We start from the raw sequence: 25,338 nt of genomic DNA, 5'->3' as shown, positions 1-25,338 counted from the left end.
GCTTGCGTTATAATATTCTGTGGAGATTCTGAAGGGTGAACTGCCAAATGCTGCTGTAAGAGATGTATAAAACAGTTGTTATATTAACAAAGTAGAGCAGAAATTGTGAAGCTCTAGTCCTAATTCGTGGTGTATCCATTCCCACTTGCATAGATATTAGCTCCGACAGCCCACAAACCTTTAAATAGGTCTTTTGTTCCCAAGCATCAAAGCATGACCTAAACAAACAGAAAACAAACTGTAATTTTAAATAGTGCTGTGTGAGCCCTGCTGTAGAAAAAGCGTAGTATGCATATCAACTTGACACTGGCATTGAAAAAACACATTAATTCAAAAATACTGTCCATGTATTTCCTCCATTAAATATTCTGCCATGAAGTCACGCAGGAACGCAGCAAAGTTCTCTTGAGTAAAAAATAAATAATCTACAGCCTAACACTCCATAAATATCAAGGTAAGTGTCACTGCCCTGTGTGTATGTATGACCCTGTCAAACTGTTGCAGCAGAGGAAAAGGAAGTGTTTTGCAATAGCGGCACAAAGACCTTCGGGAAATTGCAGATTTGGGGGATCCGATGACGGAGTGGAGAGAGAGCTGGTGAGAGAAGGCAGTACACATGAGACGGATAAGTCAGCAGCAGAGATAGGATCAGGTATCCTGGCTCAAGGCCTTGAGTTTCCGCTGCTGCTGTTCTATGTGGGATTCAAGATAAGTCATTGAGCGTGGCATAGCTGCTGGAATGAATGAACGCGATTCATTATAAGCACATATCCATGTTACAAGTGTGTTAATTTAGCATTTCAATAAGCATGGACGTCAATGAGGGCGTGACAAGGGTAACAAGTGGTTAGGGGGCATGAAGGCAGCAGGAGGAACAGAAAGTAACCATGGGTCTAAGCGCTGCTGGGCTTTTGTTGTTTACATTCCGTGTCTTCGCCTCGCCCATCAGCCGCAAGTAGGAGGTTGCCGGGAGGCTGCGCTTAGAGGAGACGGGTCAACCCTGCTGTGTCATGGAGGATTGGGGGACCTGATTCCACTTGCTCTACCCTTGGCATGTTGGTGAATTGACGTCCATGACTTCAATAACTTTGGGCAGGGCAGGCAGGGCGGTGATAGCGCCCATGACACGTCACTTAACTTGTCAAATGCACAATCCTAATTGCAAAGCGAACACAATTCATGACTGCGGCATTAAAACACTATAGAAAAACGTAGTAAGTTAAACTTCAAAAGTGAAGGTGATGACGCAGAAATGAAGGTTTTACATTTATTAGCGCATAAAAGTAGTGCTGCAATAATCAAGTGTGACTTTAATCGAACGAATAAAGATTGTACGGGGACAAGTGTGCCCTCAGAGTAGTTTGCCAACATTTATAAGCGTGCTTTATATAATGTGATGTATTAGAATTGTACGAATCTGACATAATCGTAAACGTGTGCTACGATTTGCTTGTTTGAAACGTTTTAGCTTAGCATAACTTTAGTGCAGGCTTCGGCCTAGTTGCCTTGTCTCACGATTTAGATGCTCGTATTTTTCCAATGTGCTAATAAACGTGTATTTCTGCTTGAAGCTGTACTTTTCCACTGAGATCGTTCACATGCTTATCTTAAGGTTTCGTGCCAGCCTGGCATCTTCTTCTTTGCTCCAAGGTCAATCTGCAGGTGCGGACAATGGAAGCTCTGAAAGTGAGTTAATTGGTATAAAATGTTGCAACTTACGTAACCGTCTCCAAGGATAATGTATGCCTAGGTAGAAGCTTGAGAACTGTTGTTTTTGATTGGACAATTTGAAGCCAACCTATGAACCCTCCAATGGAAGACCCTAATGGATTTGAACTGTTGTCTATTTAAACCTGGTGCACGAGAAGAAAGCAGCCATTACCAGCCATTGCCCGCCATTTGCAGGACTTTGCAGCTATTATGGCCCACCTTGCTGCGACGCCATTTTGAAAGAGACTCTGATGCTTTCTCTAATCGAGAGAAAGAGACTTTAGGAAATTCTCGCCCTAGAGACCTTTAACTTTGATCTGTCCCTTTTGCATGAAGTAGTAGTTCATCTTGCCGCTGTGAGGCAATTGCCCCGTCCACCCTGCCCTTTGCCCCGTCCCATGCTGTTTGAATCCGGTACCTGTGAGACGAAGACTTCCTTGAATGCTGATTGAATTTGGTAAATATGAAGACAAATGTACAATTGCATTGTGTTTTTCTTTTTTTTAGGTAACCAACTGCTGATTTTGATAAGAGCCCTAGTTAGGAGTTTTCTAAATTAATGTTGCTAAATTGTTTTAGCATGAAGACCCACATGCTGATGCTAATTTGAGGTTAGATGAGGATTCATTTGATGCACGATGCAATTTGAGACCTTGTTATGCTGACCAATGTATGCAATTAGCTCGTTACAGATCATAGTTTTAGTGGTTTGTGTTGCTATTATCGAAGGCATTGTCATTCAAATGCTGCATAGATTGCATCTGTTTCGCCGTTATGGACAGCTATTAATGTTCATTTACATATATCATTTGGTGTTAAGACACATTTATATTGTGCTAGCTTTGTTAATATAGGGAAATAAATGCATTAACTTCAAATAAACTGGTGTGGTTATTCATGACCGAAAGGTCATGGTTCGTCGAAATGTTTTCTGGATTAATTGTTAAGTGTTATGTTGATCAGGGTATTGCATATGTTCGTTATTGATTATTGATTGTTGATTTGATTGATTACTTTCGGGTGAAGATTGCCCCACTTGGTCAAAAGATTCATCGACCTAAGAGCGTCCAGGTACAGGTAAATTATTAGGCATGGAACGCTCTATCAGTAGATGGTAGCAGAGGACGGTTTAGACTTTTGGGACCCCGCTCGAGAGGTATATGGTGTTGAATTAGATTTTTCTTGGGTAAAACAGATTGAGAAAATGATGATAGGCTAGGTCCCCCGCGACTTTCCCGGGATCTCGGAGCTTGCGAATGGAGAGAATGGAGGTGTGAAATCGGCGTTGGCGGTACTAGTGACGGTATGAGTGAAGTTAGGATTTTGCGCTTGCACAGCTTATTGCCGCAGGTTGTTTGAAAAGGTTGCGAGGATTTTAGAGAATAGCGGAGGTGCGACTCCGAGTGTGAGAGTAGGGAAGTCGTCGAACTTCATGTGCGTGTGGCGCTTTGTGCAGAAAAAGGTCCACGTGGTTGTTGTTGTTGAGACGGGCCCTGCGAGGTCAAGAGACTCCGGAGTATGTTGAAAAGTGTATGAGTCACTTGTTTTATGTTGTGGTCTGGTCGGTTTAGTAGGTTGATCGGGCGTGGTCAACGAGTCGGTACGTGTGTTAAGGGAGTGAAAGAAAACTTCGACTTCGGGCTTTGACAAATTCTAAGTGCACTAGAATAGATCATTGACAAGTTGAGAGCAGAGTCTGCGGGTTAGATTTGCTTGCGAAAGTGGGGACCGAGAAAGATGGAATAACTGCCGAGGCTAGTGAAAAATCCCTAAGGTCCTGAAGCGATTGTGTTACCCTTCCTGTAGTAAACCGACAGATCTGTTTTATTATTATTTGGTTACTCGCGATACATGCTAGAAGTTGTTACGAGAGGAGCTGAGTGAAGGAGGACAAGCCGCGAGGCTTTGTCAGCCGCAGTGTGTGTGAGTGTGACGTCACTAGGAGCCGCGCTGGGATAGGTTGGTTGCAGAGAAGGGTCGCGCACGGATTGGACGCAGTCCGTGGGGCTCGATTGGAAGGGGAAAGGCAAGCGAAGAGTATTCCGGGAATTAAAGTCACCTTATTGATTACAAACTTTGTGAAATAAAAGACGAGAAAATGAAATTTTTTAAAGCATTAAAGAGTGCGATGAAGGGAGAGTCTTACATTAAAGCGAGCGTAGGAGAGGAGACGCCACTTGAAGGTACACCAGCTTACATTGTAATGGAGGAAAAGGGGGTAGCTCCGTGCCTTTGGTTAAAGCAATGGCACAAACTGACAGAGAAACATGGGAGCGTAGCGTTCCCGATCCATGGGACATTCAATATAAGGATCCTAGAGAATTTGAGATTCGCGATGTACGACATGAAGGTCCCTCCAAGGCCAGCACAGTTTGAGGCTCTAGCGATTTGGGAACTAATGGCTAGACAGCAACAGCAAAAGAAGTTCGAGACCAGGATGAGAAAGGTAGAAAAGACACTAGCGGACGCTAGGTGGGATAATGCACAGAAGGTGTGGAGGTCAGATATATTGCAGGGGATAAAATTGTTCCCCGCAATTGCTAAGGAAGAAGAGGAGACAGGCAAGACCTGTAAGACAAACAGGAGGTGTTCCAAAGATAGAGAAGAAGAGTCAGAGGATGAGGAGTTCATCATCCAATTGCTGAACGACCGTCCACCACCCTATGCAGAGAGTGCACAAGGTCCAAGTACCAGTTCTGCCCCTCCGGCACCGGTACAGAATAATGAAACTCCGAATTCAGAAATGCCATCGGGATCTAAGGACCCGAGTTTACTGTTCACGCCGCAGATACCGCAGGTTAGGAGAATATATCCAGATGTGCCTATATTGAAACCAGCAGAAAATTATCAGCCGCAGGTCCCAAGGTACTACAGCAGTGACAACAGTGCGGGAATGATTCTAGATCCAACCGTAATGGGAGTACAGAATGGTTGCAACCCAACATTGGCACAAGCTGAGTCAACCCAGCTTTTGATGCCTCAAAAGCAGATGCAGGGGGGAACCGTACATGCTCAGATGACGGGGAGTCAGATGGGCATGCCGACAATGATGACCCATAGTGTGGGAATGAACATGCCTCAGAACCTGGGAAATGGACAGAACCCAGATGCGATAACCCTACCCATTACTGTAGGTCCACCGGTACCTTTGTACACTCAGCCTAGCTTAGGTATGAGCGGTCAAGGATCAATGGTGCAGAGTGGAACGGAGAGGTGGTGCATAGAAAACACTCCAGAGACAACTCCGATAGCGGCTCTGCCAACTGGATCTGGGTCCTTGATGGAGTTTAGTCCCATATGTGCTCAGTCAACAGTGGTGAGGTCGAGCCCCCCACTGATGATACCGCTAACATCGAACACTGAGAAGTTGCCGCAACCATCAATGGCAGTCGATGTGAATGCTACACTGATGGGGTTGAATGCGCAACAGCTGACGCAGTGGTTCAACAGTCTGAATTCCACACAAAGCTCAGCCAGTGGGAAGGGAGAAGACTATCTGAATAGGGTCAGGTTGAACATGGAAGCACAAGAATTGGTGGAAGGGACTATGGGTTTGAATAGGTTAGAGTCCTACTCGGAAGAGGAGCTGAGGTATCTATGTCCCAGGATTACGAGAGAAGTGAACAAGGTACACAGAAGGTTGCAAGAAATAGCTGACAAAAACAGGATTGAGATAGACAAGACAAAACACTTGAGCAGGAGCTATAGATTGGATTTCGGGACCACAGACTTTGAACACATGAGGTCAGCAGGCATGAAAACGCACCTTAGAGAATTGCTGCAGAGTGCACAAGTGTGGGGGTGCCTAGACAAATGGGAGAGCAGATGGGCAAGGAAAAAGGAAAAGAAGAAAGACAGTGTCCCAGAGCATAAGGAGAAAAGACCACAGAGTAGTGATGCAATAGCCATGTTACCAATGAGGGAGACAGCAGGGGGAAAATTAGTACATGTACCGTGGCACAGAAGCGACATTCAGTCTTTTACGGATGATTTTCCCAAACTGAGAGAGAAACCGATAGAATGGTATCAACAGACTGATAGGTTTGTGAAACTTGCAAAATGTCTTTGGGAAGACCTGAACACCCTCTTTGAGATTGTGGTTCCGGCAGATTTGTGGGAAGAATGCAAAAGGGCTGTAGGTTGGCCGACAAGTGAACCAGAGAGAGACAGGGATACGGGTGCACCATCACCTATGGTGATGAGTTTGTACTATAAGGTGATTGAGCATTTGAAGACGAAGGTTGCCGCGAAAAATGTGGATTGGCAGAAGATTGATCGGACTGCCCAAGAGGCTAAGGAGTCGATACATGGTTACTATGAGAGATTGTTGAAAGCGTTCAAGAACTACAGTGGCACGGAAACAATAGAGGCGAAGGACATGCTTCATTTTGTGTTTAGGTTTGTGGAAGGGCTGAGACCAGAGATAAGTCAGATGATAAAGACGCATTTGATTTGTTGGCAGTCGAAACCTATTGATGAGGTGTTGAATTATGCGAAATACTGTAGCGACGAAATTGAAGTGAAACAGAAAAAGTTGAAAGAGAAAGTGATGATGATGCAGCTTAAAGCAGCTCAGACAGGTTTACAAGGGTTGCAAGGGTTCCAACAGCAGGTACCGCAGCCGCAGCCGCAGGGAAATATGGTGTTCCAGCCACAGGCGAGAGGCAGAGGCAGAGGAGGTTTTGTAAATAATGGTCCGGATTTGAACACTGTTGCAGTTCCGAATGGTGTGCAGGCAATGAAAAGGGTGATGCCGTGTCACGGTGCGGAATCGTCGGACATTGGAAACGCGAGTGCCCGATGGTGGTGCAGGAAGGTGCAGGTGTTGGTCAGCAAAACAATGATGTCAATGCATTCCAGACAATGAGGGGACCAAAAATGAGAGGTCCAAACCCAAATTTTCAGACCATAAATCAGCTGCAGGGATTACAGCCCATGCAGCCGCAGCAGATGCAGATGCCCCGTATGCAGATGACGCAAATGCAGCCAATGCAACAGCAGTTTCCCATGGTACCTAATCAGCAAATGCAAATACCTTTGGCACCAATGAATCAGCAGCAGGTGATGGTTCCTCCACAGGTCTCGAGTCAGGTGATGAATACAAATGGCACGGTACAACAGTTTCCATTACACAGTGAGAATGGAATAAACGATGCATGGGAGAGTGAAAGTTCAGGAGAGGAGGGAGATTGTGTGCTTGCAGCATCCTTGGAAGTTGATCAAAAGGGTCCATATGTAGAGGGAAGAGTCATGGGTCATCGTGTCTCATTCTTAGTTGACACAGGAGCCACACGTTCAACTGTTAGGAGCATTGAAGTACCAAATTTGCCACTCTCAGGGAGGACAGTTCAAGTAGTGGGAGTAGCAAACAGGTACCTGACGAACCCAATCACAGATCCAGTAACAGTCAGCATTGGTAACTATCAAGGGTCACATAAATTTGTGGTATGTGATTCAAGCCCGATAGCACTATTAGGGAGAGACCTATTGTGCAAATTGGGATGCTCGATTAGGTGTTAGGACGATGGAATTAGAATTCAGACGAGCAGTGATGGGGAAGAAGAGGAAAGTGTAGAAGGGGACGAGATGGAAACTGTCGAAGAGGAATATCCTCTGATTACACTTTTTCCGATGATAACTGAAGAAGATATTCCAGTTGAATTGCGAGAAACAGTCGGAAAAGAAGTGTGGGATATGACAGGAAAGGAAGTGGGATTGGTGAAAGGAGTGGAACCAGTGAAAGTGACAGTAAAACCCAATGCAACCTTTCCCCAGACCCCACAATACCACATGGCACAAGACACCCTCATGAAAGTTGCCCAACTCATTGACGAGTTTGTAAAACAGGGAGTACTGAAAGAAGTGTTAAGCAGTCCATGTAATTCACCAATTATGGGACTACTAAAGCCGAGTGGAAAGGTCCGAATAGTGCAGGACTTGAGGAAAATAAATGACATCATAGTCAAATGCTGTCCTGTAGTACCAAATCCAGCTGTGATAATGTTTCAAATCCCTTGCGATGCCGAGTGGTTCTCAGTCATCGACTTGTCACAAGCATTCTTTTCGGTGCCTCTTCATGAGGACAGCAAATTTCTCTTTTGTTTCAAATTCTTAGACAGAGTCTACAGTTGGTGTCGAATTCCTCAAGGGTTTTCTGAGTCACCGTCAATATTCAATCAGATTCTAAAGAAAGACTTGGAAGCGTTAGAATTGCCATTCGAGTCAACCCTAGTGCAGTACATTGATGACTTACTGATTGCAGCTAAGACAGAAAGTGGCTGCACAGCCGATACCATTGCCCTACTGAACCATTTGGGAAGGAATGGACACAAGGTGTCTCCTTCAAAGTTGCAGTTCTGTCAGAAGAAAGTGAAATACTTGGGTCACCAAATAGAGAAAGGGTCACGGAGAATAATGAAGGAAAGAATAACAAGTGTACTTCAAATGAGTCCACCAAAGACAAGGAGAGAGGTGAGGAAGTTTTTGGGGATGGTGAGCTACTGTCGCCAGTGGATTCCCAACTTCTCGACTCTAGCAAAGCCTTTACTGAAACTGACCCAGAAGGATGCCTTGGATGAAATTGAGCTGAAAGGAGATGAGATGGATGCTTTTATTGAATTGAAAGAATGCATGTGTAGGGCTCCAGCTTTAGGTATGCCTGATTACACAAAGCCTTTCACATTGTTTTGTCATGAACGTGATGCATGTTCTCTGTCTGTCTTGACCCAAGCCCATGGTGGCGTAAACAGACCAGTAGCGTATTTTTCAGCTACTTTGGATCCGGTCGCAGCAGCACTTCCAGGGTGTTTGCGCGCCGTAGCAGCAGTTGGTATCAGCCTCACTCAGAGTGAAGGAATAGTGATGGGACATCCATTAACAGTCATGGTCCCTCACTCAGTTGAGATACTTTTGACCCGCTCCCGAACGCAACACATGACTGGAGCAAGACTCACAAGGTATGAAACAATAATTCTGGGCTCGCCGAATGTGCAGCTGAAAAGGTGCACTACGTTGAATCCATCAACCTTGCTTCCCGGAGAAAATGCTGAAATTGAGAACGCTGAAGACGTCGAGCATGACTGCCTTCAGGTGACTGAATTTTGCACAAAACCCCAACCTGACATTAAGGATACTAAGCTTGATGAAAATGACCAAATTATTTTTGTTGATGGGTCATGTTTAAGAGATGCAATAGGAATTTTGAAAGCAGGATATGCTGTATGTACTGTAACAGGTGTCTTGGAAGCGTCCTGGCTTCAAGGAGTCTATTCTGCACAAGTAGCAGAGCTTGTAGCCCTTACCAGAGCATGTCAACTGTCTACATTGATGAAGTTACCATTTACACTGATAGTCAGTATGGGTTTGGAATTGTGCACGACTTTGGGCAACTATGGTCACAAAGAGGTTTCCTGACCTCTTCAGGGTCCCCAGTGAAAAACGGGGAGAGAATAAGGGAATTGTTACACGCCATTCAAATGCCAGCCGAAATTGCAGTGGTAAAGTGTAGTGCTCATACAAAAGGACAGGACTATGTTTCCTTGGGAAATGCATATGCGGATCAAATCGCAAGATTTTGTGCCTTGAACTGTATATTGCTCAGGGATGAATGGAATTCGATAAGTGAGCTTGAACCAGCTGAAGCATTTGCCTTAAAGGTCGTGGATACAATGGATGAACTAAAAGCATTGCAGAATAGCGTCAGGGAGGAGGAAAGAGTTTCCTGGATTAAGTCACAATGTACAAAGAGACTAGATGAGTTATGGGTTTCAAACGAGGGAAAATTTGTTTTACCAAATTGTCTCTTATCGCAGTTAGCGCGGTTCTATCATGGGCAGGCTCACCTAGGGAGAGATGCCATGATAAGATTGTTCAAAACTGATTGGTTTAACCCCAGATTTCGTCAAGCTGCAGAAGCAGTTTGCCATTGTTGTGTCACTTGCCAGCAGATGAACCCAGGAAAGGGAACAGTTGTGAACGCGAGCCACATTGGCAGGGCGAGTGGCCCGTTCAGCAGAATGCAGATGGACTTCATTGAGATGCCTGTGCATGGAGGTCTGAAGTATGTGTTGGTGATTGTGTGCATTTTTAGTCACTGGATTGAAGCCTACCCTACACGTAGAAATGACAGCCTTACAGTTGCAAAACTATTGTTGAGGGAGTTGATACCACGCTTCGGATTCCCGATCTCTTTAGAATCAGATAGGGGAAGTCACTTCAATAACGAGGTGATAAAGTTACTTTGCGCAGCGCTGAACATTGAGCAAAAACTGCATTGTAGCTATCGCCCTGAAGCCTCAGGACTGGTGGAGCAAATGAATGGTACACTGAAATCAAGAATGGCGAAAATATGTGCATCGACAAATTTGAAATGGCCTGACGCATTGCCCTTGGTGTTAATGTCAATGAGAAACACCCCTGACAGAAAGACTGGATCGTCTCCGCACGAAATTCTCATGGGCAGGGCCATGAGACTTCCTGCAGTTCCCGCAAACGCGCTTTTGAATATTACAGATGATATGGTGTTAGACTACTGCAAAGGTCTGGCTGACGTGGTTCGCTCTTTTTCTCACCAGGTGGAAGCAACCACCTTGCCACCGATCCAAGGTCCAGGACACACACTGAAAGCAGGTGACTGGGTCGTGGTAAAGAAGCACGTGAGGAAGTCGTGTCTGGAACCCCGTTGGAAAGGCCCTTTCCAAGTGATCCTGACGACAACGACCGCTGTGAAGTGTGTGGGGGTTCCCAACTGGATTCACGCCAGTCATACAAAGAAGGTGTTGTGTCCTACAGATGAGGAAGTTGAAGCGCTGAAACTGCCAGTACCTGATAATAAAGTGCCGAGCGCTGAGACAGAGCAAAACAGAACAGGAAGCGAACAGGCAGACATAGAGGGGAGAGAAATATTCTCTGAGGACGAAACAGACTCACTTGGGGAAGACCAAGGAGAAACATCAGACAGCGACGAAGCAGCTGAAGGTAACAAAGAGCCTGAAGCAGCTGAAAGTGACAAAGAGCCTGAAGAAAGTAACGGTGACAAAGGGCTCGAAAGAGGTGAAAAAGCAGGAGAGCCTGATCAGAGGAGGGCTTTCCCAGAAGCAGACGGTACCGAAAACGAAAAAGAAAACGTGATTGTCTCCCCAGAACAAGGGGACAAGGCAGAACAGAACGAAACTGCTCAAACTTCTTCAGAAGAGATCGCAGGTCCATCAAATGGATACAGTGCAAAGAAAAGACAAAGTATATCGCCAGTAAAACTAAGAACTAGAGAAAAATTGAATGACGAAGGGCCAAAAGTGAAAGAGAAAAGAAAGGAAGTGTCTGTCGTGGTACCAACCTCAAGTGAAGAAAAAGACTTGACCAAAGAGGAAAGTACCAGTGAAGCAGAATCAAAGAGAGAGGCAAAATTGAAAAGGAAAAGGATACCAAACAGGAGATATTCCGGTCCTGAATGGGTATATGTAGTCAATGACGATTGGACTGACGAATTTGTATCTCTTAGCCTCGAGAACGAAGAAGAAGAGATACCAATAGAAAAGAAAAGTTTTATGGACACTGTTGATTGAAAAGCTGATAAATGACAGTGCTTGCTATAATCTAACGTGATACAACCAGCTGAGACATTGCTAAACCGGATGAGACATTTGTAACCTGATAAGACTTTGATAACCTGATTGACAACATTGCTAACTGAAAAGAAAAAAAAAAAAAAAAAAGAGAGACTGAGTTATTGCCGAACGGAGTTATTGCCGAATTGAGACAAATGCTGCTAACCGATAAGTGACTGGGCTTCTGAAGAAAACTGTGTGAACATTGCGCTCGTTCAGCTTTGTAACTGAATTGCTAAATTGTTTTCTTTTTACAGGTGCTTCTAGCTCTCTGATTCTATACAGATCATGACTAGGTACGCTACACAAAACAGTAGAATGAAATATTGTAAATATGTGTGTATAGGCTTGATAACTGCATGTGTACTAATAATAATGGCAATAGTGCTTGCTACACGTGGAAAGGGTGAGAATGAGAAAATTGATGCTTCTACTTTTGCTCCTGTTACTGTCACTGAACTAACCGCATTGAAAAGACTAGAGTTAGATGAGAGACACTTGCATGATAAGAAGGAGCTTTCGTATAATGTTTTCTATCGCTTGCTAACAGAATATGTTGAGACTATGGATGCGAAAGATTGTTATGTGTGTACACAGATACCGACATCGGTAACGGAAGGGGTGACTTATCACCACATGCCTCTTACATATGGGATTATATGTAGTATAGTAACTTCTAGATTTTATGGTCAAACGAACATACAGTATTTTTACTCAAATTATGATGTTACCTTTGCATATGTTCCTATAATCACGCAGCTAAGCCAGATTGCTAAAGATTGGGATGCTAAAATAATGAGGGAATTTTTCGAGCCAATGCAACCTTTTGAAACAGCTCACGCACACGGGGAAAATCTTACCTGCTCGCTCTCTGCAGTAGAAATAAGCTTTTTAGATCGCACAGATGATAGAAGGGCACAAATGAATGCGAAATTAGAAAAGGAGCTACATAAGAGGACTTCAGTAGATAATTATGCTTTTGCTGCAATAAAGACACAAGGGAGAATAGCTTTAGATGCTTGGCATGTAGGGAAATTTTGTATATACCGAGGTGAATCTTATTATGATAACATTTTTGTAGGAGCGAGTGAATGTAAACATACGTTTATCTTTAAGGCCAAATGGACATTCATGCTGAACGGACTTGATCCTGTAATACCAGGTGTATATTACATTTGTGGGCATAATGCCTATTATCGTCTTCCAAAGGGATGGTGGGGGAGATGTTATTTGGGTATAGTGTTCCCAAAGGTTTATCAACTGGATGACCTATCGATGATTCCAAAAACATCTGGATCCCATCGTATCCAGAAAAGAGAGACCGCAGCTGCTGTGGTAGGAGATATATTTGGAGCCATGATTCCTTCATTGGGAGTTGTGTTGAATTCCATAAAAATAAGAAAGTTGTCTACTATAGTGGATAACATGTTGACAAAGTTTTCAGGTGCTATAATCCTGATAGATGCTGAATTTGCAGCGGAAAGAGCTATGACTCTTCAAAATAGGCTTGCCTTAGACATTCTTTTAGCAAAGGATGGCAGCGTTTGCAAAATGCTTGGTGCGCGCCACTGTTGTACGTATATTCCAGACAACAGTGCAAAGATTAAAACAATGCTTGCTAATCTAACAAAAGAGAGTGCAGATTTGAAGGAATTGAAAGAACCAGGAGTGTCGGAGAAGGTTGGAAAGGGACTTGCTTCAGTGGGAAATTGGCTTGGTGGCATTTGGAATGGAATATTGCTAAAAATAATACAGGGAATATTAATAGTACTGATTTGCATTTTTGGAATTTGGGGAATAAAAAGAGGAATATTAATGATCATGGCAAGAATTAAGAGAAGGAAGGAAGAGAAAATGATGAAAAGAATGACAGAAGAGTACAAAGCAAGGACAAGGGGAACTAAAAGGCAAAGAGAACTGACAGAATTTTAATGGAATAAAATTTGTGGGAATAGTTTTGTGTGATGACAAGTAGTCATTAGAGGAGGGATTGATGACGCAGAAATGAAGGTTTTACATTTATTAGCGCATAAACGTAGTGCTGCAATAATCAAGTGTGACTTTAATCGAACGAATAAAGATTGTACGGGGACAAGTGTGCCCTCAGAGTAGTTTGCCAACATTTATAAGCGTGCTTTATATAACGTGATGTATTAGAATTGTACGAATCTGACATAATCGTAAACGTGTGCTACGATTTGCTTGTTTGAAACGTTTTAGCTTAGCATAACTTTAGTGCAGACTTCGGCCTAGTTGCCTTGTCTCACGATTTAGATGCTCGTATTTTTCCAATGTACTAATAAACGTGTATTTCTGCTTGAAGCTGTACTTTTCCACTGAGATCGTTCACATGCTTATCTTAAGGTTTCGTGCCAGCCTGGCATCTTCTTCTTTGCTCCAAGGTCAATCTGCAGGTGCGGACAATGGAAGCTCTGAAAGTGAGTTAATTGGTATAAAATGTTGCAACTTACGTAACCGTCTCCAAGGATAATGTATGCCTAGGTAGAAGCTTGAGAACTGTTGTTTTTGATTGGACAATTTGAAGCCAACCTATGAACCCTCCAATGGAAGACCCTAATGGATTTGAACTGTTGTCTATTTGAACCTGGTGCACGAGAAGAAAGCAGCCATTACCAGCCATTGCCCGCCATTTGCAGGACTTTGCAGCTATTATGGCCCACCTTGCTGCGACGCCATTTTGAAAGAGACTCTGATGCTTTCTCTAATCGAGAGAAAGAGACTTTAGGAAATTCTCGCCCTAGAGACTTTTAACTTTGATCTGTCCCTTTTGCATGAAGTAGTAGTTCATCTTGCCGCTGTGAGGCAATTGCCCCGTCCACCCTGCCCTTTGCCCCGTCCCATGCTGTTTGAATCCGGTACCTGTGAGACGAAGACTTCCTTGAATGCTGATTGAATTTGGTAAATATGAAGACAAATGTACAATTGCATTGTGTTTTTCTTTTTTTTAGGTAACCAACTGCTGATTTTGATAAGAGCCCTAGTTAGGAGTTTTCTAAATTAATGTTGCTAAATTGTTTTAGCATGAAGACCCACATGCTGATGCTAATTTGAGGTTAGATGAGGATTCATTTGATGCACGATGCAATTTGAGACCTTGTTATGCTGACCAATGTATGCAATTAGCTCGTTACAGATCATAGTTTTAGTGGTTTGTGTTGCTATTATCGAAGGCATTGTCATTCAAATGCTGCATAGATTGCATCTGTTTCGCCATTATGGACAGCTATTAATGTTCATTTACATATATCATTTGGTGTTAAGACACATTTATATTGTGCTAGCTTTGTTAATATAGGGAAATAAATGCATTAACTTCGAATAAACTGGTGTGGTTATTCATGACCGAAAGGTCATGGTTCGTCGAAATGTTTTCTGGATTAATTGTTAAGTGTTATGTTGATCAGGGTATTGCATATGTTCGTTATTGATTATTGATTGTTGATTTGATTGATTACTCTCGGGTGAAGAGTGCCCCACTTGGTCAAAAGATTCATCGACCTAAGAGCGTCCAGGTACAGGTAAATTATTAGGCATGGAACGCTCTATCAAAGGCTAAATGGTGTTTCGTGCACATCAGCAGGAGAATGCTCTCATCAGTAGGAAACAAAGCGATTGGTTTCCGTTAGAGTCTGGTGTCTGCAGTCCCCCCTCCTCCCCCAGCGGAATTTATATTTACCTCAGATATTAAATGATTTTTTCGCTACAGGCGTACTCAAAAGGTAACAAATAATTTATAAATACTGCTTGTAAATAGCATTTGCACGTTTTTCCTACAATCAACGCTTTTACTAAAAGCTAAAGTTTGCTGACAAATGTGAGTGCAGAATCTGAATAAGCACAATTAGCATTCAACTCCTTAGTGTCCGAAATTTGCAATGCTATGGGTCTCGTATTTGTTCAAGTTAGAGCTATCAGCGTTGTACATTCCTAACTGCCCTTTTCTTGCCACATAAATTGAAAATGAAAAGTAAAACAGTTGACCTAAGCGAGCGCGAAGGAGAGACACCAAAGGAAAAAGAAGTTCAGTTTTAGTCAAACATATTGGCACACATGCAGTTATCCATGTAACAGGGTTGATGGCCAATGCGGTAACAAAACTGCTCCAAAGAGGGTCAAACGTAAAGCATTTACCAATAATAACAAAGGATTTTTGTAAGGCAACCCCATGAATGAGTAATAATGACGGGCGTGCAGTGGGCATGATTAAAAGTTCACAGATAAATTCCAACAGGTCAGAGTGGTTGCACGCCCGACCTAAAAATGGGCACAAATGATATTTTGCCTGAATTTACACTGCCTTGAGCATCTTAATTTGCCGAAGCCTGAATGCTCTCTGCGAGCCACTGAATACTCTGAAATAATGTATGCATATTATCCGAACATGTGAAACATTTCCTACGCTTATAGCTCTGTTACATGTTATTACAGTTTGCCCGGTGATTAAAGTAAGAGCTGTACATTATTTAATTTGAATAACAATACTATCATTCATAACACAAAACATTAAAAAATGACATTTAACATGGACTTAAAAATCAAACAGTGCATTATAATGCTTAACGTGCTCAATGACCTTCATTCAGGCGTAAGTAAGCTTGATTTGGGCCGGTGTAGTGCATCAGTGGGTTTGCCCAGTGCAGACTGGAGTCATGTTTATATATAAATGTGCTCTGACCTTTGCATAGGGAACAATTGTCTAGGATGGAGGCTTAAACCACTGTGCCATATCATGTGCAATGGCGGCAGAGACAGCACCAGCAGCAAATCCTGACATCACTTCCGGCCTCTCCCTATGTGTCCAGCCTGCTGCAGAAGAGGAAGGACCCCCTGTCTGTCTGTGCAGCTATCTTCATTTTCAGACCCTCACAGACCCCCCCCCCATACCCCAAATCTGCACCTGCTTGTCCCCAGCCCCAGAAATAGGAGAGAGTCTGGAAATGTCTGCACAGGTTTCTGCTCAGGATGAATTTAAATCTTCACACTATTTGGACATGCGGAGTTTGGAACAACTGTTGTAAAAAGAAATTGGATAATGTAACACGATCAATTGCTACAGACTATTAATAAGAGGGGTGGACTAACCTACTGCTTCTCCATATCAAGTCCTAATTTTTTAAGAATATTGGTCTTACCTCAGTTGGTGACCCATCCTACAAAACAACCGCAGCAAAAAAGTCTTGAATACCCAAAATGATGCTGAATAATGAAGATAATACTTTAAATCTGCAAGACAACTGTCAGAAATAATGAGGACCAGTATACAGAAAAACATCAGTGTAGTCGGCAACAGAGGAACCTGAACATAAACTGACAGATCCTGGAAGAAGCATTCAAGGGCTATTCATTGAATGTATGAGTCTGAGTTGTGCCCCTCTACAGCACAGGACTAAGAAGTGACCTTCTATGGGATAAGCTAGCAACTTTGAAGGGACTACATATCCCAGACTGCTTTGAGGCCCCAGGAGGCGGCCATTTTCCTCAGCACCTGCACCCACTTGACCAGACCAGTGAGTGCTATAAAGTGCGTGGGGGCACTTCGCAGCACAGGACGCTCTAGCAACTGTGAAGGGACTATATATCCGTCAGACTGCTTTGCGGCCCCAGGAGGCGGCCATCTTCCACGGCACCTGCATTCACTAGACCAGACCAACGAGAGCTATAAAGTGCGTGGGGGCACTTCGTAGCACGGGATATGCGTGGGCCACGCCCGGGCGAAGACAGGGCCAAGACGGGCCTGTCTTAACCCATCAGAGACTGGCAGAGGCTGGGCTGGGCCCATACTCTTTAGACTTTAACTTTTTGATGCATATATTTGGGTTATTACTGTTGAAGGCTTTTTTAGATCTTGGTAGCCTTTTCCCTAGTGACCTGTGGCATAATGGGGAAAAGGAAGGTGACCACAAGCTCCACATTCACTGCGCAACCTCATTCATGGTCCTCCACTGATAACTTTCTAGTACGCGCAGTGGATTTGGTTTCAAATGAGATTAAGTTGGCAGAGCGCCGCCTTTCTTTAGTGGCAGAGGACATTGAATCTATGTTCCCTAGCAAGCCCTTGAGTCCTGCCGCCATATGCAACATTGGTTCAAAAAAAAATACGCTGCATGTTACTCCACTCCCGGCAACCTGTTACTCAAACCCGTTGCGTGGACCTGTAAGGGGTGGTTTGGGATAACAAAGCTGGGGATGTAGATGTGAGTACTGTTGATTGTTCCGGTGTGCCAGATATTCTGTGTGGCTCCTTTGACTCTAGCCCATTACCAAAAAGGCGAAGGAGGATTGCTAAATCAAAAATTAGATCTGCCCCAAAGTCACAGTTCTTGACTCAAGATACTCTTATTAGTTCTGTGCCTTCACAAGCCCCAAATGATGACCCTTAGGGCTCTCTGAAGATTTGGTTCAATGATTTATTGGACTCTAAGCTGCAACTAATCCATACTCGTTTAGCAACACTAGAATCTAGTTTAGGTAATTTAGTCTCAAAGTCGGTGAAGGACCCTCTGCAATTACGGTCTGTAGCATCTCAGTCGGGGGCCCTCGATTGCCCCTCTGTTAGGGGGATGGTTTTGAGACCTAATCACCTTCCTAGAGTAGCCACACAAATCTCTACAGGCTTACAGAATGAGGGTAGAGAAGGTAGCTAAATTGACCAGCTGGCCACTCTTCCTGTACATTCACACACACAGGAGCTTAATCCTCAAATTGCAAATAGTACTCTATCCCTTGGTAGCCAGCATGAACAACAGCAGGCTGTCCACCCCCTACCCCAGTACCCGGTTATAAATCTGCCACCAGCCTCTTGCCCATATGTTGTCATTCTGGATAATGTCCCTGAGCTTCAAGGCCCCATAAAGGAATCTACTTCAGCCCTTAAAACAAAGTTATTTTTTGGTTAAATACAAATGTAAGTTGTAAGTGGGACCTTTTTAAAGAGATCCTGTTTGTCCGTCGGGTGGGTGGTATAGGCTCAGTGAAGAGACAATCACTTGGAGACCTCGTGATTGTCAACTTCTGAGATCCGAAAGTTGCCAGGGACATTTTAGCGTTCGCTAATGCCAGTATGGTGAGGCTGAAACAGATTAGAATTCTACAGATGGGTTATTTTTATAAACATCTAGCCCCCACGAGAGATGCTCAGAACACTGAGAACTCCCAGACTTTCCATCAAGCTCCTACATGGGGCCGCAACCTTTCAAGCCACCTTCCACTTAGCAATCACTACTCAGTTTTGAGTGAACTGGAAGAGGTGGAGTGACTACCACTGGCAGCCCAAATTGAGCCTAGTAGAACTATTGGGAGGGGGATTTTGGGGGAGAAGGGACATATTGTCACCAAGCAGGTTGTTTATGAAGTTAATCCACCTGTAAATGTTCCAGGGGAACTGGCTGCTTTGCCATCCAAGAGGTGGCTATCAACTGATAAAAATCCATACTTGGAACTCCTTAGTTGGAATGTGGCTGGTTTGGCTTCAAAGTTAGAGGTCGAGGGTTGGCGGCTATTTATATCAAATTTTGATATTACCTTTATGCAGGAAACCTAGGCTGTTTCACAATTGGTTATTGATGGCTACACTAGCTTTAGTAAGTTTGCCACCCCCTCACCTTCAGTTTGTGCTAAAGGGGGCCTGGTGGCCTTAATTAAGGTCAGTCTTGGTTACAAGGTCTTACCAATAACAATGGACTCAGATGGAATTCAAGCATTTGAAGTTCATTGGGGTGGCAAGTTAAGAATTTATCTGGTGAATTACTACAACAATAACTTCGCATCTTCTAACAACTCTTCCTTTCTTGACCTCTCCCTAGCTATCAGTTGTTTGGCTGATAGGGCTCATGTGAGTGGTGGCCCTTTAATGTAGTTCTGGCAGGGGATTTCAATGCCAAACGGAGAGATATATGCACCTCAGTGGATTCCCCCTTCGATCCCGCTAGTAGAGAAGTGGATGAAACTGGGCTGAAGCCGAAGCGAGGGCACCTATATGCCCTCCTTCTGGCGCACAACTCGGTTAGCTCCAAATCCTGCCCAGATATTGCGGTGGCACCAACATTTATTGGCCAGGCTGCAACTCCTCAATTGGTTACATGTTTGTTTCCCAGAACCTCTTACCCCTGACCAATGGGCTTGAAGTGATTCCCTCAGTTTTCAGTTACCTTAACCCCTTGGCGATTCAACTTAAAGTGCCCGCCAAGACTAAACCGAGAGAACTTGGTCCCAGACTAAAACTAGGGACAAAGGACAATGGCAGGAGGGTAGTTTGGCACTCTGCAAATCTGGTGTTTATTATGGACCAGGTGCAAACCTCCCCCACATCACTGTAAACATTCAGTCAAATAGGCAGTGGGGACCCTGACATTTGCCTAAGAGGTTTTGCTGAGCTCACGTCTTATACTAGGGAACTCATGAGTAGACCAATTAAAAATGTCCCTTTGACTGGTTGCCCATGGTTTGATAGATTGTGTAGGGTAGCCAATGCCTCTCTGCACTATGCAGATAGGAGAACGAACTTAAACAAAAGTAGGTTCCTTCTCGTATCTGGGGCTAGAATTTGACGAAGCATGTAGTTGGCGTCCCTGATTAAAAACAGGGTTTTACACATGGTGCGTACAGTGGGTATTACCCACTCCATGGCCCCCAATATAGGGTGGAAGCCGGTTGCCCCCATATTGGAGGTTTATAAGAGGAAATGTCTGCTGGCTGTGACCTATGGCATGGGGTTGTGGGGGTACAAACATGTTGGGAACCTTCAGGTGGAGGAAAATTGATTCTGTCGCCGGTTGTTGGGTCCCGCCCTCTACTCCCCATTTTTCTGTCTACCAGGAATTGGGTCTTGAATACTTACAAGAGAGAATTAGTGTTGCCCCATTGGAGCTGTGGTGTGCAATTTGGCCTAATAAAGAAGCCGTCCTCAACCAGCTGATAATTCAGGATTGCCTTCTTAGTGATCCCGCTTGTTCAATCTCATGGCTGAAATGCATCAAAGGACTTCTGAATGAAGTGGGTTGCCCACATTTCTTTAAAAATCTGGATTTGATTACCAAAAAAGACAAAACGTGGATACGTGACTGCTTCCTTGAGTTAAGGTGGGCGGCTCATGAATCAAATGAAATGGTCAAGGTAACTGTCAAAGATTACTGTACGGGACAAATGTGCCCGGGCTCAGCCCCTTATTTATTGTTTGTACATAATGTTTATGAGAGATTGCTTTTAACCCGCTTCATACTAGGGTCCCTTCACTGGTTACTGTCCTTTCCTCAAAGACAGTTCCTCCTCCAGCACTATCTGTATCTGCCCCTGTGATGAGCACTCACCACAAATGCTGCTACAATTTATGTTCTTCTGTAAATACTATAAGCCTCCAAGAAAATTGCACTTGGTACCTCTGTTACAAAATTATAGCTTTACCAATTGCAGGGCTGCTTTGCTTTTTCTTCACCGGTTAAATGATTATAAGGCATGTAGCTCCGTGGGCCATTTTTTAAAGGAGCGGTGGCCTGGCGTAAGAGGATGATGTTTTAAAACAGTTGGGATGATTTGTTTGTAGGCGAGGGCCTGTAAGTGGTTTTAATATTTTAGATGTTTTAACATTTCATGTGATAGGTGTTTGTTTGGACTGAATATAGGGGAGGACCTGTAAGTGTTATTTATATTTAAATGCCCTTGTATCTCTTGTGAATTTTAGTATCTTGAACTTATGTATGGTCTCTGTGATTTGCTTGTATGTTCTTATTGGTGTTTCTTTTGTGGATATTATTATATCCGAATAAAGATTTTACTACTACACTGTGCCATATGTTACTGAAAGCATGCTTTGTCTGACCTTTTTTGGGCAGGAGCAGACCTTAAGGATGTGAAGGTGGTACCCTGCCACCCCTGAGGTAGACTCAACTGTACATAAATGTGTGCTCCTTCTAGCTACATCCCTAAAGGCCTGTATCTATCGTATGCAAAGAGGCACACAGACAAGTATGGAGTCATACCCATGCAATGGGAGCATACCCTCTGAAAAACGCCCATCTGCACCAGCTTCTTCATACCCTTTATTTAATACTGAAGTGGCCCAGTTAAGCAAAAAGAAATTGCAAATGCCTGCTAATATGACACTGAAAGATGTTTCCATTTCCTCTTGGTAGATAGGTGTTTGGTGACTTAGGGCAAAGCATTTTCTGCACAGGATACCTGAGAATAAGATGGAGGCTGCTAAGACCCTATAAAAACTTTCAGTCAGAGAAGTAGTAAAAATGTTATAGAATGTTCTACCATCTCCATCTTGACTGATGAGAGCATGTGGGCTGGCTGAAACTATGGCTGATTCTTCCTGATCCCTGAATGACCAATGAATCTAGGGCAGTGGTTCTTAACCTGTGGTCCAGGAACCTCTGGGATCTGCGACTCCTATTCAGGGGTTCCGAGACTGCACAGAAAATGAAATAATATTAAGAGATAAATAAAGTGTATATAATAATAAAAAGGCAAATTGAAAAGGGTAAAACATTATTTAAATGTAATTGATTTTGAAATTGAAGGCTAAACATTAAGTTGGTATGGTGCCCTCAGATTTATTTATGGAAGCAGTGCAAGTGCAGCAGACAGAATATAATATGGATGATGGGTAGTCTCAGTTAAATTTAAGAAAGCTGCAGCATTACCATTAAAATTAAAATTTTACTTTTTGATTGATGTGTTTGTGAATTAAATACAATGCCATCATTTATATTTGATGAATGTTTAGTTCTGTATTTTTGTGTATGGTTTTGCAGTTAAAATAATTGAAACAACTTACATTGGGATCCCCAGCTTTCAGTAATGACTCAGTGGGGGTTCCCTGATTCCAATAATGATTCACTGGGGGTCCCTGGATTCCAATAGTTATAAAGTGAGGGTTCACTAAAGTCAAAAGGTGAAAAACCACTGGTCTAGGAGTACCTGAGATGATTTAAGATGTGCTTCATCAGAAGTCCTGATACTCCATATTGGTTTCCTCCACTGTTGTTTGTCCATTTCAGTTTTCCATTAATTCACATACATCAGGTGCCAACTGGTATTGATTTTGTGTCTGAGGTGATTTTTAAGCTGTGGTTAAACCTGAGATTGTTGTCAATGTGGAAGCAAAGGGTACTCCCACTGATGAGGAATGCATTGTTAAAGTGCACATTGGCTAGGAGGACAAAATCAGTTTGGTTGATTTCCCTTTAGGATATATTCTGAATAGCCATGCTTCAATAGTTACACCACAGGTATGCAGCTGAGTGATATTTAGCCATAGCTGGGTATCATTAGCCTAAAGGTTGACATTGGTGTCTTTATTGATGTCTGGACCAGAGACAATAGAGCAATAAATGGGAAGCCCTTGTCACTGTAACGTGGGGTGATATTAAATACTATACTAAGGTTCTCACTCGTGAATATAGAAGTCCTCTACAGTGTGAATGAATGAATGCATGTATGAATGCATGAATGAATGAAAGAATGAATGATTGCATCCTTGTTTGTAAAGTGCAATCACTGCAGGCAGGGAAACAGATCTGTAGTCTACTCCTAGAGGGAGGAACATTTGTAACCTCTTTCCAGGTTCATGAATGGTGTTGTTGTGGTTTCCAATAGACTACCACATACTGTTAGACAATTTACTTTAGTCATTACTGTTCAGAGTAGTGGTTTAGAAGAGACAGGACTATCTGCTGAGGGCCGTTGCCTAGTTGTTAAGTGAATGTAGTAGTTGATTAGGTAACAGTGAGCTCTGTGCAGTTTGTTTCTTACCTGCGTCATCTTCTTATTTAAAAAATATTAAAATGGTATTTTATGAAGTATATTGAAGTTTACTTTTCTGGATGATATCATCAGTGATGTCATTGGCCATGTCATGAGTGATGCAATATGTGGGTCGTAAGCAGTGCATTGTTGGGGGTGTGAGCAATATTTAGATCAGATAACTATTACAGCTGAATTTCGATGATTTTTTGTGTATAAAATCTGAACATAACTATAACGTCCCTGTAACCTTTAGTTTTTTCAAATAATTTCTATGGTTTTTAGAAGCTAATTCCTAACTATAATGTCCCTGTAACCTTTGCTTTTTTAGTGAGTTTCACCTTTTTGTAAAATATAAATTGTACTACATTTTCATTCATATGTTGAATTTAGTAATATACATGTTCACAACCTCAAAAATACATTTTATTCACCCATTTATCGTTGTTATACATTTGAAAAGTAACAATAAACAAATCAAGGTCATGAAACTTATTTAGTCTTGCTTTAAGTGCAGTGCAGCAAGTTTTTCTCTTTTTAAATTAATTTTATGAATACACGGTTTCGCCGCCTATTTTGAGAAGGGAGCCCATATGAGAGCTCTGTAGCTACTAGTTCCTTTAATGAAATTGTGGTGGGTCTGTATATTCAGCAAGGCATTAAAAAAGATATAAACATCTTATTTAGGCCACACAAATATTAATATTTACATTTGGTTACCCTGTGGTTATGTACAACAGGGAAACTACATACATACCTTAATATTTACACACCTATCTGTGTTTCAAAATATACTTATTTATTTTACGAGTTTGTCGAATCAGTGGAACCGCTGCGATGCCAGGAACAATCCCAAACCTCAACTTCTGATTGTATACAGTAAGTCCCCAACCACACACATTTCAAACTACACCCTAAATCAGTTATTTGGGTTTCACATCCCTCTGGAGGCAGACTGAAAACCACAACTCCATCATTTTGTTGGCTTTCCTTCATAACAACAGAGTTTGAAAATCAAGAAGTTTTCTGCTGAAGATAGAAGAGAAGGGGAAGAGCAGCATGAAGAAGAAGACTCTCCACCTCCGTTGAAGGCTTCCAATGTTTGGAAACATTTCTCCATCCCTTCAGGAGAAAAGAAACCTGTTGCAAAAATAGTACAATACAGTATATGCAGCAAAAAACTGTTGAGAGGCACATAGAAGAAGTATTCCCATGGCATGACCTCCATGTGGAAGCATCTCAAAACCATACATACAAGTACGTATGAGAAGATGATCAGAGAGAGGGAAGGTGGCGCAGTATCATCAGGAACTGGGCCACCTGTGGGACCCTTAGCACCCAACCAGATAGTTATCAACAACGAAGTTTCATCAAAACTGCAAATTAGGGTGACTCACTGTGACAAATGCCATATGCCAGTGGGACTAGAAATGGCATCTGTTGACCAGTTTATGGATTGTTTCAACAAGCATAATTGTTATTTTTTCACCTCAATATTTCTCCTTCCTTTTCTCTTAAAGACTGAAGCCAGTTGCTTCTTCAAAGTTAACTTTCCTTACTCCTTTTAGTATCCTTGTTATTTTTGTTCTGTAAGAAAAAAAACTAAAAATATAAAACGTTATTTCAGAAAATCCACCCCCCAACCAATGGTTCTTTTTTGAACCACTACATGTGGTCAAAGTAAGAGGTAACTACATGTTTTATATTTTTGTCCAATTGTGTGTTTACATGTATCATACCTCGCATAAGTGAAATCAAAGTAGCACATCTGATCACTTTATTATGTACAAATGGTAATAAACCTGAAAAGTATTAGAGATGACACTACCACATGTTTTGCAATGTCATCTAGAATACAAGAATGCCAGTGGATGTGTGAGTGGCTGTATTTGTGGTTGTCTAAATGTCTCTCTATGTGTGTGAGTAGCTGTGTGGGTTTATGAGAGGGTGTGTCAGTGGCTCTGTAGGTGTGTTAATGAATGTGTGAGTACCACTATGGGTGTATGAGTCCATGCCAGTAGGTGTGTGGATGTGTAAATGGGTGTGTGAGTGGCTTTATAGGAGAGTGAGTGGGTGTGTGAGTGGCTGTATGAGTGTATCAGCTGTGTGGGTGACTGCATGTGTGTGTTAGTGGGGATGCGCATGTCGGTGTGTGAGTGGTTATGTAGGTCTGTGACTGGGTGTGAAAGTGGCTGCATTGGTGTGTGAGTGGGTGTGTCAGTAACTATGTGAGTTACTATGGGTGTGTTAGTGGCCA

Source organism: Pleurodeles waltl, chromosome 12 (assembly GCF_031143425.1).
Source record: "Pleurodeles waltl isolate 20211129_DDA chromosome 12, aPleWal1.hap1.20221129, whole genome shotgun sequence".
In the NCBI taxonomy this organism is placed as follows: Eukaryota; Metazoa; Chordata; class Amphibia; order Caudata; family Salamandridae; genus Pleurodeles; species Pleurodeles waltl.
Note: the sequence above shows the minus strand (reverse complement) of the source record.